Consider the following 14,917-nt stretch of genomic DNA (forward strand, 5'->3'; position numbering starts at 1 on the left):
CCTTCCAACAAAGCTGCACCGCGCAATTTGTCGCCCTTAATGGCAAACTCGACCGCTTTCTTGAGTCCGTTATGGCACAACCAGCCACTCTCACCCAAGCCATCACTCCACCCCCAACTAACTCCCCACCCGCACTCCCGAGTGATGGCGAGTAGTCCTGCCCGCTCCGAACTCGTAGTCTGGCAATGGAACTGCAGAGGGTTTGGCCGTAAGAAAGCCAGCTTTCAACAGTACATTGCCAGCTGCAACAATCCGCCTGCCGTCATCGCCTTACAGGAAACCCATGGAACCGTGCAATTCCCTAGTTACAATATCATGCAAGCAAAATGCAACACCAAACCTAATACAGCCGTACTCATACTTAAACATCTGACCGCCACCCACTCTAAATTCGAAGACATTGACATAGAGCACGACTTTATCGAAATTCTTCCTCGCAAAATTCGCACTCCGGCGTTATACATTCTGAACGTTTACAGTCGCCCTAAAGACAAACATCACAAATTCGACAAACTATTCGCTCATGCCCTCTCCGCTGCCGGTAAACACCCCCTCCTAATTCTAGGAGACTTTAATGCCCCTAACCAATTATGGGGTCATTCCAGCAGTACACCCAAGGGCAGAGCCCTCTGGGCACACATACAAAATCACCGCCTTACACTCCATAACGACACTGACATACCCACACGACTTGGTAACAGCGTTTCCAGGGATACTTCCCCCGACCTAACACTCACACACAGAATCCAGCACGCCAACTGGACTAATTTACAAATCAACCTCGGCAGCGATCATTACATCATCCAAACAACCTTACTGTTCCGCCACAAAGTCCTCGCACCAAAGCCCCTCAATCTCACTAAATGGGACCAGTTCCGCGATGCAAGGCAAATGTCCGCCCCTGCCGACATTGCCGACATCACGGAATGGGTCCAACAACTCCACGCCGATACACAGGCACACACCACAACCCTCCCTCTTGACACACCGCTCCCCACAGTCGATGCCAGGCTCCTACACATGTGGGAAGCCAAGGCATCTCTCCTGAAACGCTGGAAAAAGCACCGCCACAATCGAAGGTTGAGACTTAGAATTGCTCAGCTCGATCTCCAAATTCAAACATATGCCACCCAGCTGACTAACCAACAGTGGGGCCAAATATGCGATAGCCTGCACGGTCAGCTTGGTAGTAAGCGGACGTGGCAACTATTACGACACCTCATAGATCCCACCACCTCACGCACACAACACAACCATCATATAAGCAAACTCTTACACGCTCACAAAGACAACTTAAAGGGACTCTTTGCTGAGCTTCGAGAAAAACACCTTCCCCCCGCACGTCGTTTCTCCATTCCCCACTACATCGGCATACCTAATCCGGGCCTTGCTACACCGATCACAGAAGCCGAGGTGCGCCACGCGTTGGCTAACCTCCGCACGACCTCCGCTCCTGGCCCCGACCAGATAAATAACAAAATTCTCCGAAACCTGGACGACAATTCTGTCAAGGCACTCACAACATACTTCAACCACTGCTTCGACACTGGCACCCTTCCATCCTCGTGGAAGGATGCCAAAGTCATCTTTATTCCCAAACCCCACAAACCCGTAAACACGTCAAACCTCAGACCAATCTCACTCACCTCATGCATTGGCAAAACTTTCGAACACATTATCCTCAACCGCCTCAATAAATATATTGAGGACAACAACCTCTTTCCACCAGAGATGGTGGGATTCCGCCGCGTCCTGTCGTGCCAGGACGTTATGCTTCGCTTGAAGCACGACATCTCGACACCTAACCCTACTCACGACACACAAGCAATTCTGGGTCTTGACCTTCATGGCGCTTTTAATAATGTGGATCATTGCGTCATACTTCGGGAGCTAAACCTTCTTGGGGTAGGCGAAAGGATCCACAATTACATTGCCGCATTCCTCTCCAACCGCACCGCGACAATATTTATTGGCGCGGAGCAATCCCCTACCTATCACCTTGGGAGCTTTGGCACGCCCCAGGGGTCCGTGCTATCTCCCCTGCTCTTCAATTTCGCCATGCTCCACCTGGCACGCTCCCTTAAGACCATCCCAGGGCTGAACTTCTCCCTATACGCGGACGACATCACCCTCTGGGTCACAGGTGGCTCAGACGGTGAGATTCAAGACGTACTGCAGGTCGCCGCCGATAAGGTGGAGGCCATAGCGGGATGCATGGGTCTCGTCTGTTCCCCCGAGAAATCTGAAATCCTTCTCCTTCCTGCCCACACCGGCAACCGTAGACACACTCCCGACATCCACATCCTCCTCGGCAACAAACATGTCCCCAGGGTAGACAAGCTCAGGGTTCTCGGTCTGCATATTCAGAGCAATCGACACAACACGCACACCCTCCAGACACTCCAATCCACCGTCGACAACACTCTCAGACTGCTCGGCCGCGTGTCCAACCGACACGGTGGTCTGCGGGAAAATGATCTTCTCCGACTAATACACGCCTTTGTCATCACAAAGGTAACTTACACACTCCCATACTTACACCTTCTCAGAAAGGAGACTGACAAGGTCAACACCCTCCTTCGCAAAATCTATAAATTCGCCCTAGGCCTCCCACTACGCACGTCCACAGAACGGCTCATGCAGACTGGTACCTTCAACACACTCGACGAGCTCGTCGAAGCCCATCTCACCTCCCAACAAACCCGCCTTTCCAAATCGAAAACCGGACGACACATTCTCAACTCCTTTGGCATTTCTCCACCATCTCTCACTCACCCCAAACACACCATTCCACACCACATACACGCGAATTTACACATTCCACCACTCCCTAAAAACATGCACCCTATACATCACATCCCACGCAGGAGGCAAAGGGCCAAGGCCCTACACAGAAAATTCTCCAATTCAACCGACGTGCTCTATGTCGACGCCGCCGAATATAGCACTGGCTCCAAATATGCCCTCTCAGTAATAAATTCGCATGGCCAGTTAGCTGCGGCCGCCTCTGTCTATGCTTCTTCTCCGGAAGAGGCGGAGGAGGCGGCCATAGCCCTGGCTTTCACTATTCCAAATTCCTCCGTCATTGTCAGCGACTCAAAAACAGCCATCAGCAATTTCGGAGCGGGCAGGGTGTCAAGGCAAGCCCTTTCCCTAACCCTCTCTCGCCCTCCCACACAAGACGTAGGCCTGATTTGGACCCCAGCACACGCGGGTCTCGCCGGCAACGAGGTGGCTCACGCCAGCGCCCGAGGATTAACGGACCGGGCGCGGGCATTAGGTGAATCGCAAATCGTTGCTTTCGAGAAGCCGCTTTCCGCGCGAGATCGCCTTCTCACATTCCACGACATCTGTGCACATTATACACTCGATCGTCTGACATTTCCTCCCTTGGCACGTAATTCTCCACGTAAACGCGAGATCCTCTGGCGGCAGCTACAGACTCGCACGTTTCCCTCCCCTCACTTTCTACACGTCATTCACCCTTCTCTCTACCCTTCCCCGGCCTGCCGCTTCTGCTCAGCGGCCAAGGCCAATCTCGACCACATAATGTGGGGATGCCCTCAACACTCATTACCCCCTCCCCTTAATAATTTAATTACTAGTGAGGAGCAGTGGGGGGCTGCCTTGCGCAGCTACAGGCCCGACGTTCAGGAGGCCATCCTGGGGTGGGCTGAGAGGGTAGCGGAGGACTACCTCGAGTAGACCCCTTCCCCCCTCTACCCCGCTGCCCCTTTCCTTGTAAAAAGGATAAATAAAGTTGTTACTACTACTGTCGGCATTGCAACGCGGTGTCGGTGTTGCAAGCTGTGCTATGCAATGCGCAGTGACGGCCGTAAATCTGAGACGCGCGAAAAGAAATTATGATCATGAGTAATAAGATAAAAAGTTCGCACGCACTTCCGGAAGATGCCGGACTACGATCGCCCAGCTTCGCTGTTTCAAGCGTTGCGCGGCCGAGTGCAAGTTTAAGCGTTTTTGTTTTGTTTCCATTCGATAGGGGGACAGTGCAAAAAAAAAAAAAAAAACGACTAAAAGGGAAACACAAACGAGCGCTGACTGACCACTGAATTCTTTATTTTTACAGGAACACATATAGACCAAAAGAAAAAAAAGAAAGAAAATAAGGGTAGATCACTGCGGAGTGACTACCCTTCTTTTCTTTCTTTTTGCTTTTGGTATACATGTGTTCCTTTCTGAATAAAGAATTCAGTCGTCAGTCAGCGCTGGTGTGTGTCTCCCTTCTTGTCTCTTGTCGTGTTTTCTTGCGCTGTTCCCTATCGAGTATGTACCGACTAGCCCAAGCCGCTACGGTATTGTTTTTTGTTGAAAGTTTGAAAGTTTGAAAGTTTATTTAACATAAGTAAATAATACAATTAGAAAGTACACAATTTTGGGACCCAACAAATTTGTTAAAGGGTCCCTACCGATTGTTATAAAGGAAAAAGCACTTCTATGGCAGCTGTTATTTTATACTCAGAAATCACATAAAAAAAGCAGCTGAAGTAACTAAAAATAAAGAAAAGCAAAAAGCAAAACAAAAAGAGAAAATACAGTAGCACAGAAATATTTGACACATAAGTAATAAATTTTTCTAACAATTTTTTCCTCACATCATCAAAAAATATCAGCAGAGGGGAAAAAAAAGGAGGATGTGTGCAAGCATGCGCATTGTCAAGAAGTGAGTGCTTTAATTGTTAAAGAAATGTGCGCAATGTTCTTAGAGTGGTTAGGTTATTATCAAGTCTATTCCAAATTGAGGTGCCTGTAAACTGCAGTGTGGAGTGACCGTAATTAGTATTTACCTTAGGTAATAAAAAACGAAATCGCGATACGTTCCCAACAGTGCGAAGTGAGTGGCAAAGCGAGACTGTTGTCAAGGCTAGTTTTTCATTGACTATTTAATACATGACGGAGGCGATGTTGTATGTTGCCAAATCGTAAATGTTGAGGATGTTCAGGGTTTTAAATAAATCTTGACTCTTAATATGCGTATTGTGGGGTGCTATAATGCGAAGAGCTCTTTTTTGAAGTGTGAAGACCGGTGATAAATGAGTTCTGTATGTGCAACCCCAGACTGCTATGCAGTAATTAAGGTGAGAGTGAACAAATGCGTAGTAAAGGTTGATAAGTATCTCGGGAGGGAAATAGTTTCGACATTTAGACAGCACATGCAAGCCATATGAAGCCTTATGAACTACAGAGCGTACATGAAGACGGAATTTCGTTCTTTGCATCCAATTCACTGTCTCTATTTCTCTCTCTTTCTTTCTGATGACTCCTGGTTGTCTATTTACAGTTTGAATTATCCTGTACTTGGTTGCCAGCTTTCTTGACCTCTTCCTCCATTCTGTGTCCACGCTTTTCATGTACAGATACTTGTGCACTTTAGCCGCCCATTTATTTTCATCCATGCTCCGGAGTCTTCTAAACTAATTTTTCTCTCTGCTTCTCTGACTTCAAAAGAGGCCCAACCCATGTCACCCTGCACTGCCTCATTTGTGGTATTACCGTGGGCTCCCAAAGCCAACCGGCCTACTGATATTTGGTTCACTTCGAAGCCCGACAAGATATCCGATTTTAAGCATATAATGGCATTTGCGAATGTTAGCGCTGGCACCATTACTCCTTTCCAGATTCCACGCACAACCTCATACTTATTGTGACCCCACAGTGCTCGGTGTTTCATTATTGCTGCATTGCGCTTCCCCTTTATTTTCAGATAATCTTGCTGAGTGCTTGAATAAGTATTTCCTTCGTTTATGCATACGCCATGGTACTTATATTGCTTGACTATGGGTATGACTTGCTGTTGAATTGACACCACGTAATTACTCGTCTCTTCATTAAAGATCATAATTCCTGATTTCTCCCTGCTAAACTTGAGGCCTAAATTTCTCGCTGCGTTGCCATAGATATTCGCAAGTGTCTGTAAATCTCTTGGATTGTCCGCTAGTCGCATTATGTCGTCTCCATACATCAGTCCAGGGACCTTCTGTTGCACCATTTGTCCATTACGCATGTAGGATAAATCAAAGCCTAATTCGTTGTTTTCCAGTCGTCTTTCTATGCCGTTAACATAAATCGTGAACAGCAATGGAGACAGAGGAAATACTTGCTTCAGTCGTTGGTGAATTCCCACCACTTCATTACCTTTTCGACCTTTCCATACAACTTGTACTCGATTGTCTCTATATATCTCCCTCAGCACCTCCACGAAATCGTCATCTATGCCTTCGTGCTTAAGAATATCCCATAACCATTCGCTGTCTACGTTGTCATAGGCTCGTTTAATATCTAGACATATACTCTAAGCCTCTGCCTGGCCTGAACCCATTCTGTTGTTCCCTCAGTACATCATTTTTGTCCAACCACATCGACAGTTCTATTTTGCTGGCTTGAATTTCCATTCTATATATCACCGATGTTACTGTAACTGGCCTCTACGAGCTCGTCTTATCCCTATCTCCTTTGCGAGTAGATGAGGTTCATCTTGCTTTTGCGCCATCCAACTGGAATTTTCATCGTTATAATCACTTGCTCTATGGCATTAGTCAAAAGTGCCTTGCTCTTTGGACCGAGGTTTTTGGTTAGCTGTATTGGGTCCTGGTAGCTGTATTGGGTATTGGGTCATCGGGTCCTGCTGCCGTGTTATTAGAGACATCTTCTGCTGCCTTTTTCCAATAAAATCTTTCTATGCTAAATTCTGATCTCTCAGGCTTCTCTGTTGTTGCTGTATCTGTTGTTTGAACTACGCTTTCTTTCATGCCGAAGTTATCCCTAATAACGGCTGGGAAGAACCGCAGCGCATCGTCTCCTTCGTAGACGTTAATGTGTTCATCCCTTATAGCCGTTTGCGAGTTTTTCGTTGGAGCTCCGAGTGTTTTTATATGGTTCCAGAATCTTTTTGGGGTGCCATTGTCTCTAATTTTGCGAATGTTATGCACACAACTTTCGCTTGCGCATTTAATTTTTTCTTCCACGAGCTCACTCTGTCAGGAGGCGTCTGGCGAACGTTTTCTCGTCTCTACTCGTCTCGCAACGTTTGTGATGTACCGCAGCTCATTATCTCCTTCGTAAACGTTACCGTCTTCATCGCTTATAGCCGTTCGCGAGTTTATAGTAGTTGGAGCTCCGAATGCTTTTATATGGTTCCAGAATCTTTTTGGGGCGCCTTTGCGTCTTTTGCGAATGTTATGCACCCAACGTTCGCTTGCGCATTTAATTTTCACTTGCACGAGCTCACTCGCTACACTTTTCTTTTCTCGGTATTTGTTCCATCTAAGGAGAACCTCTTCTTCCTGTAATCCCAACTTGTTGGCTTGTTGATGATTGCCAGACGCCTGCTTACGCTCTTCTATAGCTTGCTGTATTTCCTTGTTCTACCACTTACGTGGTTGCCTCTTTCCAATCAGACAGTCCAATCCGATGGATGGATGGATGGATGGATGGATGAGGCTGAACCCTTTAAACCGGGCGGTTGCATACGCCACCTAGCCATGACTATTAACATATTTTGTACTTTGTGGTGGGTGAAATTTCACCCCTGCCTTGATTTTATCCACCAATCAGATAACCTCTGTTTGCTTATTTCTACCTGCTTAAAGTCTATTTTGCCTTCACTGTCCCTAAACCTCAATGCTTTGAAAAAATCAGCCCCGTTGCTTTGCACTGCAGGGTTAAGCCCTTTACAGAAAAGTATGAGGTGTTCAGCCGTTTCCTCTTCTTCTCCACACGCACAGCACAACGTGTCTATACCTTGGTACCTTAGTCCGCAATACTCCCGTCCTGGCTTCAAACAACAAAGAGCTTCCCCTAGAATTATCGTAGATATTTTCTTTGGCAATTTCTTGCTTGAAAGTTCGGTATGTTCCCAATGCTGATTTCGTCTGCATCCCTGTTTTCGACAGACCTCTCTCTGTTTCCTTAACCTTTTTCTTAACCGCTGTTTCCTGGTTTGCACCCCTCCTGCAGTCCAAATATTTGATTGACAGTTTTCTGCTCAGCTTCCTCCATTTTGTATCAACATTCCTCATGTACAAATAACTGAAAACTCTCCTTGCCCACCGCTTTTCTGCCATTTCTCTCAATCGCTCCTAAAATTCTATCTTGCTGCTGGCTTCCCTGCCCTCGAATGACGTCCATCCCATGTCACCTTGTACCCCCTGATTTGGTGTATTTCCGTGTGCTCCCAGAGCCAGTCTACCTACCCCTCGCTGCTTAACTTCCAACCTTGCTCGAACCTCTGATCTCATGCACAGGACCGCATTGCCGAAAGTCGACTAGGGACCATCACCCCTTTCCAAATCCCTCTCACCACTTCGTACCTATTGTAATTCCACAGTGCCCTATTTTTCATCACAGCTGCATTTCTGCTACCTTTAGCCGTCACATATTTTTCATGTTCCGTTAGGTATTCAGCCCCATTGTTTATCCACACTCCAAGATATTTGTACTTATCCACCACCTCCAGCGTAACCTCCTGTATCCTATGCTCGCTGCCCTGATTATCATTAAAAGTCATGACTGCCGATTTTTCTTTACTAAACTTCAAACCTAAGCTATCTATCTCTTTACCACAGATGTCCATTAATCTCTGCAAGTCTTCCTTGCTGTCAGCCATAAGTACAATGTCATCCGCATACATCAGTCCTGGTAATGACTGTTTAATCCATTCTCCTTGCTTGAAATAGGAAAGGTTGAAGCCAAGTCCGCTGCTCTCTAATTTTTTCTCTAATCCTTGTAAATACAGCATGAACAACAGAGGTGACAGAGGGCACCCCTGCCTAAGCCCTTGCTGTATCTCTATAGGCCCAGATACCTTGTTTTCCCATTTTATAAGCACCTTGTTACTTTTATAGATATCTTTTAAAAGATTCCTTACTCCGTCTTCCACCTCTAGAGTGCCCAGTATGTCCCACAAATCCTTTTGGATTACACTGTCATAGGCTCCCTTGATATCCAGAAAGGCAAGCCATAGGGGCCTGTGTTCCTTTTCTGCTATTTCAATACACTGTGTCAATGAGAACAGATTATCTTCTAACCTTCTTTGTTTCCGGAACCCATTTTGTAGTTCCCCCAGGACCTCCTCGCTCTCCACCCATGCCTGCAGTCTGTCCTTTATAATCTACATCACCACCCTGTAAACCACTGACGTCACTGTTATGGGACGGTAGTTGTTTATGTCGGCTTTGTCCCCCTTTCCCTTATATATCATGCTCATCCTGCTCAGTCTCCACCCGTCGGGGGCTTTACCGTCCATTATCATTTTGCTCACTGCCTCTCTAATGCTTTCTTAGATTTTGGGCCCAATGTCTTTATCAACATAATTGGGATGCCATCAGGACCTGTCGACGTGCTACTAGGAACCCTCTTCTCTGCCCTTTCCCACTCGCTTTGTGCCAGTGGAGCCATGCACTGACTAGTCCATCCTCACCTGATTGAGAACATGCTATGTTTCGTTCTTTAAATTTTTCTGTCATCATTGTTCTTATATGTTCCATTGCCTCGTCTCCCTCTAGTCGAACACCTTGAGCTGTAAGTATAAACCTCTGCTCAAGGCTAGTCTTATTACTCAAGGAGTTGAGATGTTTCCAAAATTTCTTGGCTGCTTTTCTATCCTTTTTTGTTTGCTTCTGACAACCATTGGCTCCCCTTTCTTCTGATCTTCTCATTGATCAAATGGGATGCTTCCCTTCTACAGTTTAAAAAGTTATTCCATTTTCTGCCTACATCAGCTTCTGGTTCACCCCTCTGCTTTGAATATCTGTGTTCCCTGGATGCTTCCTGACGTTTCTCTATGGCCTTCTTAACCTCCTCATCCCACCAGCTCTTGGGTTTACGTCTTCTGTTCCCTTTTGTACTGACTCTTACCTTAGTGAGCTCTAGCTCAAATAGCCCTGTTAAATTTGCATATGTTCATTCTGTTTTTGTATCCTCTGAAATTACTTCCTCAATTTGCTGGGTTGCTATTTCAAGCTGCTTTTCCGAGTAAAATATCCCACCTTGTTGTTCATCTTGCCTCCTACCTACTTTCATTTCCCTTCTAAAACTCACCTTAATACGTTTGTGATCACTACCTAGACTTCTGGAGCCATATTCATCTATGCTCATTACATTCAGCCAATCGTGCATCCTATGTGACATTAGTGCATAATCTATCGTCGACTGCAGGCTCCCTACCTCCCATGTTATGTGCCCTTCACACTTCTCAGTACTGTTACATACAACTAAGTCATGCATTTCACACATATCCAGCATCATGTTGCCTGTTGAGTCTGTGTACCCGTCCATGTCTTCTATGTGTGCGTTCATATCTCCTAGTATAATAATCTCGCACCCTTCTCCTAGCTCATTAATATCACTTGATATGCATTCCAGCATTTTTTTTCCTCTTTGGCATTTGCTCCTGTCCACAGGTATACAAAGCCAAGGAGTGTCTGCTCTCCTGCAACTTTCCCTTTTAGCCATAAATGCTCCTTGCATTCCTGTTTGACCCTTTGCCAATTCATACTTTTATGTAGTCAAGAGTTCGACGGAATACCGTCTGGTCAGGTAAAAGCATAGTTATTTGTGAAGCAGGTCACTGACCAAGGTCAAAATGAAAATAAAATGACGTTTCGGGATCCGTACGGGTCCCTTGTTCACAATGTAATGGCGGCTGAGCAAAAGGTTCTTAAGTAGTGTTGAGCGCATGACGCAAAGTCCGGGAGTACACGTGATTTAAAGTGCCAGATGATCTGTTAATAGTATGACTTGTCGTTTGAATTATTAGCGATTCAAGATTGAGCCTTGTTGTCATGTTCTTCTCTGTGGCCAAGATGCGCGCGTTGTCCCAGTTTATCGCGTGGCCCGTCTTCTCGGCGTGCTCTGCGATGGCATTTGTCACTGTGTGGCCTTTGGCGACGTCATTCTTGTGCTGCTTGAGGCGCCTGCAGAAATTTCCGCTTTCACCGATATACACAGATTCACAATCGGCGCACGGAATCTTGTAAACAACGCCAGGGAAACGTTCCCGAGGGAGAGGATCCTTCACGTTCATCAGGTCACCTTTGAGTTTGCTCGCAGGCACATGCGCGATCTGTACGCCGTGTTTCCGAAAGACACGCGCTAGAGCTTCGCTCACCCCTCGAATGTACGGGACAGCGGCGCGCTTTTTTCTTGGGGCTTCAGCATCCGTGGCTTGTGTTTCTGTAGGCTTATTCTTCATCAGGGATTTTGCCGTCTTCCGAATAAAATGCCTGGGTACCCATTCCTCGTTAGTTCGGATTCAATGATCTCAAGCTCCTCTTGCAGGCTGCTTGTATCGGAACAGGTGCGACAGGCCCGTTCAACTAAAGAACGGACCACTGAGCGTTTGTGGACCATCGGATGAACTGACTCGAAGCCGAGGTATCTGCCAGAGTGAGTTGGCTTTCGGTACACGCTGAAGCTGAGGCCGGTGGGAGTACGTTTTACCAGTGCGTCCAAGAAAGGCAGGCAACCATCTTTTTCTTCTTCCACCGTAAACTTGATGGACGACTCGACGCTATTTAGGCAGTCAAGGAAACGTTGCATGTCCTTCTTGTCTATGACGCAGAAGCAATCATCAACGTATCTCAAGAAGACTTTTGGTCTGGGCTGAAATGACTCCAAGGCCCTGGCTTCAAGTGCTTCCATAGTTAAGTTTGCCGTCGTGACTGAAATGGATGCTCCCATAGCGGTACCAAAAACTTGCTTGTAGAATGCGCCATTGTACGAGAAGTACGTGTTGGACAAGCAAAACCGTAATAAGGCGCAGAGCTCAGTGACGTCCAACGATGTGCGATCTTGCAAAGTCGGGTCGCCGTGGAGCAAGCGTCTCGAGGTTTCTACGTCAAGATCGACCGGAATGCTTGTGAACAGGGAGCATACGTCGAACGACACGATTACTTCGTCTTCATCCACGCTGATGCCTTTCATACTTTTATGAATGAATGCACCAGTTCCACCCCCTTTTCTGCTGCCCTCTGTTCTATTGCAATATTCCCATGCATAGTCAGGATTACAGGGAGGTTGCTCCATGTCCCTAAGATGCGTCTCCACAAACCCGTATATCATCAGCTTTTCCTGCCTTAGTTGCTCGTCTATCTCCTCCCGCTTCAGCCTATTCCTGCCACCTTGCATGCTAATGTACCCTATGTCAGAATGACCTTGCCCCTGGTGCTTACGTCTATTTATTCTCCTACCGATTCTACGTTTCTTGAATCTTGGGGCCTCTCTGGGTCCGTCTTCGTCTACACTGGTGGTCTTAGGGCTCTGGGTCCCCCCAAAAAAAGCCGTAGCTTGGCGCCCTATCCTACTACCTACGCTCCTGCCCGTGGCACCACTGTAGTGAATGCCATCCTGTGCAAAAGGGTGGGAACCAGACTCGTACACTTCCCGGTTTACCTCCATTATGCCGTACCCAAGTGGTCGGCTCAGACCCCTAATGACCCGGTTAGCCTCAAGCACTCTCCGTTCCATCCCGCTAGTCTGGCCCCGGACCTGTGGGATTGTGCGTATGGTCACATGCACATTCGCAGAGGTTTCTCTGAGTTTACGCAACCCAACCTCTAACTGTCTGTTTAGGTTCTGGCTCCTTCCCTTCAGCACATCGTTGAGACCAGCATGGATAACGACCAGATGTTCATGCTCGAGGTTGTCCGATACCCCCTTCTGAGCTTTTGCCATTGCGTCAACCATGCACTTCCCTGACTGGGCCTCCACCCTCACCCGCCCGTCTGCCTTCACTGTTGTAAGGACGCCCTCCTCAACCCTCGCTATGTTGGAGTCCCCCACCACTAGGACCCTTCGCTCTACACGTTTGCCTCCCGCCTGCGATTGTCGTCCTCCAGTTCGCGCTAGCTGGTTCTCCACCCGCCGTGCGCCACTGACACGTGACGATGTGCTCCCTGCCGTTCGTCCCTTCCCACCCGAAGCCTGCCGCACTACCTCGCTGTAGAGTTGTGGAACCGCCGTGTTGCCGCCGGCTCTCGCCTGCTGTTCAACGGCCCCTAGGCGTACCTCCCTGCTCTCATGGCATACCTCTGCCTGAGTCTCCGCGCTGTCCCCGCCGCCCGCCTGAGCTAACCTGGGATTACGCGCCGCCTGTGCCATTAGCGCCTCCACCCGCTCTTCCAGCACGGCCCGCTTTTCCCGTTCTTCTTGTAGCTCGCCAGCTATTCGCTTTACCAGGACGGCCTCGGCCCCCTCTCTGTGAAGCAACTCGCCGATCCGAGTTTCGACTCAATTCGCCGCTCTCGCTCCATCTTCAGCTTCCCTTTGAGCTCTTCCACACTGGCTGCCCATTCCCCTTCCATCCGCCGCACAGCCCCCTTAAATCCTTCACACGACCTGCACGCGAAGCTAGCCTCCTCGGCGTCGGCTAGACTGGCGAAGTGCGTCTCGTCCAAAAAACACCAACGTTTGCACTCCTCGCACTGCACCAGCTCGTCATCACCCCTGTCCTTCCTAGACTGCCGCACCATTGTTCACCCGTCCAGCTAACGAGAAAGCCCACCAAAATACCTGAACAAAGCCCCACGGTAAGCCGTACGGCAAACCCGCTATCCGGCTACCTCCGCTAGCTTCCCTAACGCGGTTTAAAACTGCCGCTTTACACTGCTTTCACCGTGCAACACGTGCGCCACAACCCGCTTCCAAAAAAAAAAAAAAAACTATTCGCTACCTACTAACGTCCTACCAAACTAACCAAGAAACTAAAAAAGCATGAAAAACAATATATATATATATATATATAGATAGCTCGGGTACCCTAACACTTCTATCAACCAAATAAAAAATGTCACAGTTTCGCCCTAAGGGCGAAGCAATGAATGCGATAGCAACACAGCAATGTCATACAAAGTAAGGTGAGCAGCTTTGGTAGCAATATGAATTGTAGTAAACATGAGCTGATTAAGTAAGCAGGTGTGCTGCGGCGTAAGTAGACCGACATGAAGAGAGACTCGATGACCACGAGAAGGCGCGTGTGAAACGGTGGTGTTGATGAGAAGCGCTTCCCGTGGGCAGCGCGTGCGAAGGGACACACCTGTAGTGCTGCACTGCCGATCCGTGCAGCGTTGTATGTGTAGCATGCGTTGGAAAATGTGGCCCGACTATTACTAACTGAATGAACAAGCGTGGTGTGAGCGCGCACAAACAAACATGAATAGATCACACTGAAAGACTGCAGACAACGACTGTCAAAACGCTGGCAGCGAGCCCATACGCCGCAGCGGGCGAAGGTACGTGCGGTTTATCGCTTCAACGGAAACTGAGCGGCGAATGCACGGCGCATAAATGTCAGAGCCGTGTGGAGATAAGCGACGGTGCGGGCGAGCGACGAGCGCCGTTGTTGGCAGAGTAGAAGTCCCCCCCCCCCCCCCCCCCCCGCTCCCTTCGGCGCTGGCTTCCCGCTTCCTTGCTTGCGCGTGGGAGATTGAGTGCGTTCGCTCTCCGTGATAGCGCGCGTCCCCGCACGCTTCCGCTCGGGCATACGGCGCGCGGCGAAGATTTTATCTATAGGGAACCTCACGGCGACGACGACGGCGACGCCGATGGCAGAAATCCGGTTGAAGTGTTCATGTAATTGCTATCGCAATAAAATGAGAGTGACGCCGTCGTGGCATCCGATATCGCACCGGCGCACGCGCCAGCGCATGCTGTTGATGCTGTGCGCGGCACGCCTCCGTTCCTTGAAAACGCGTGACCTTCGTGGCTTCTGAAATCTCCGTGAGGCGGTCGCTCGCTATCTCGACGGCCGTATCATTGTCGCGGTTGGACCGGAGCGGGGTGTGCGCTTCCGTGCTTTGGTACTTTGCGTATGCCGTCTTCTTACCGTGGCCGGGTTCGAAGCGTTCGTTGTAGCACTACGGCGATTGAAAAAAAATTGTTATATCTTGAAGCAGTTTCCATA

The sequence above is a fragment of the Dermacentor silvarum genome, chromosome 3 (assembly GCF_013339745.2).
Source record: "Dermacentor silvarum isolate Dsil-2018 chromosome 3, BIME_Dsil_1.4, whole genome shotgun sequence".
In the NCBI taxonomy this organism is placed as follows: Eukaryota; Metazoa; Arthropoda; class Arachnida; order Ixodida; family Ixodidae; genus Dermacentor; species Dermacentor silvarum.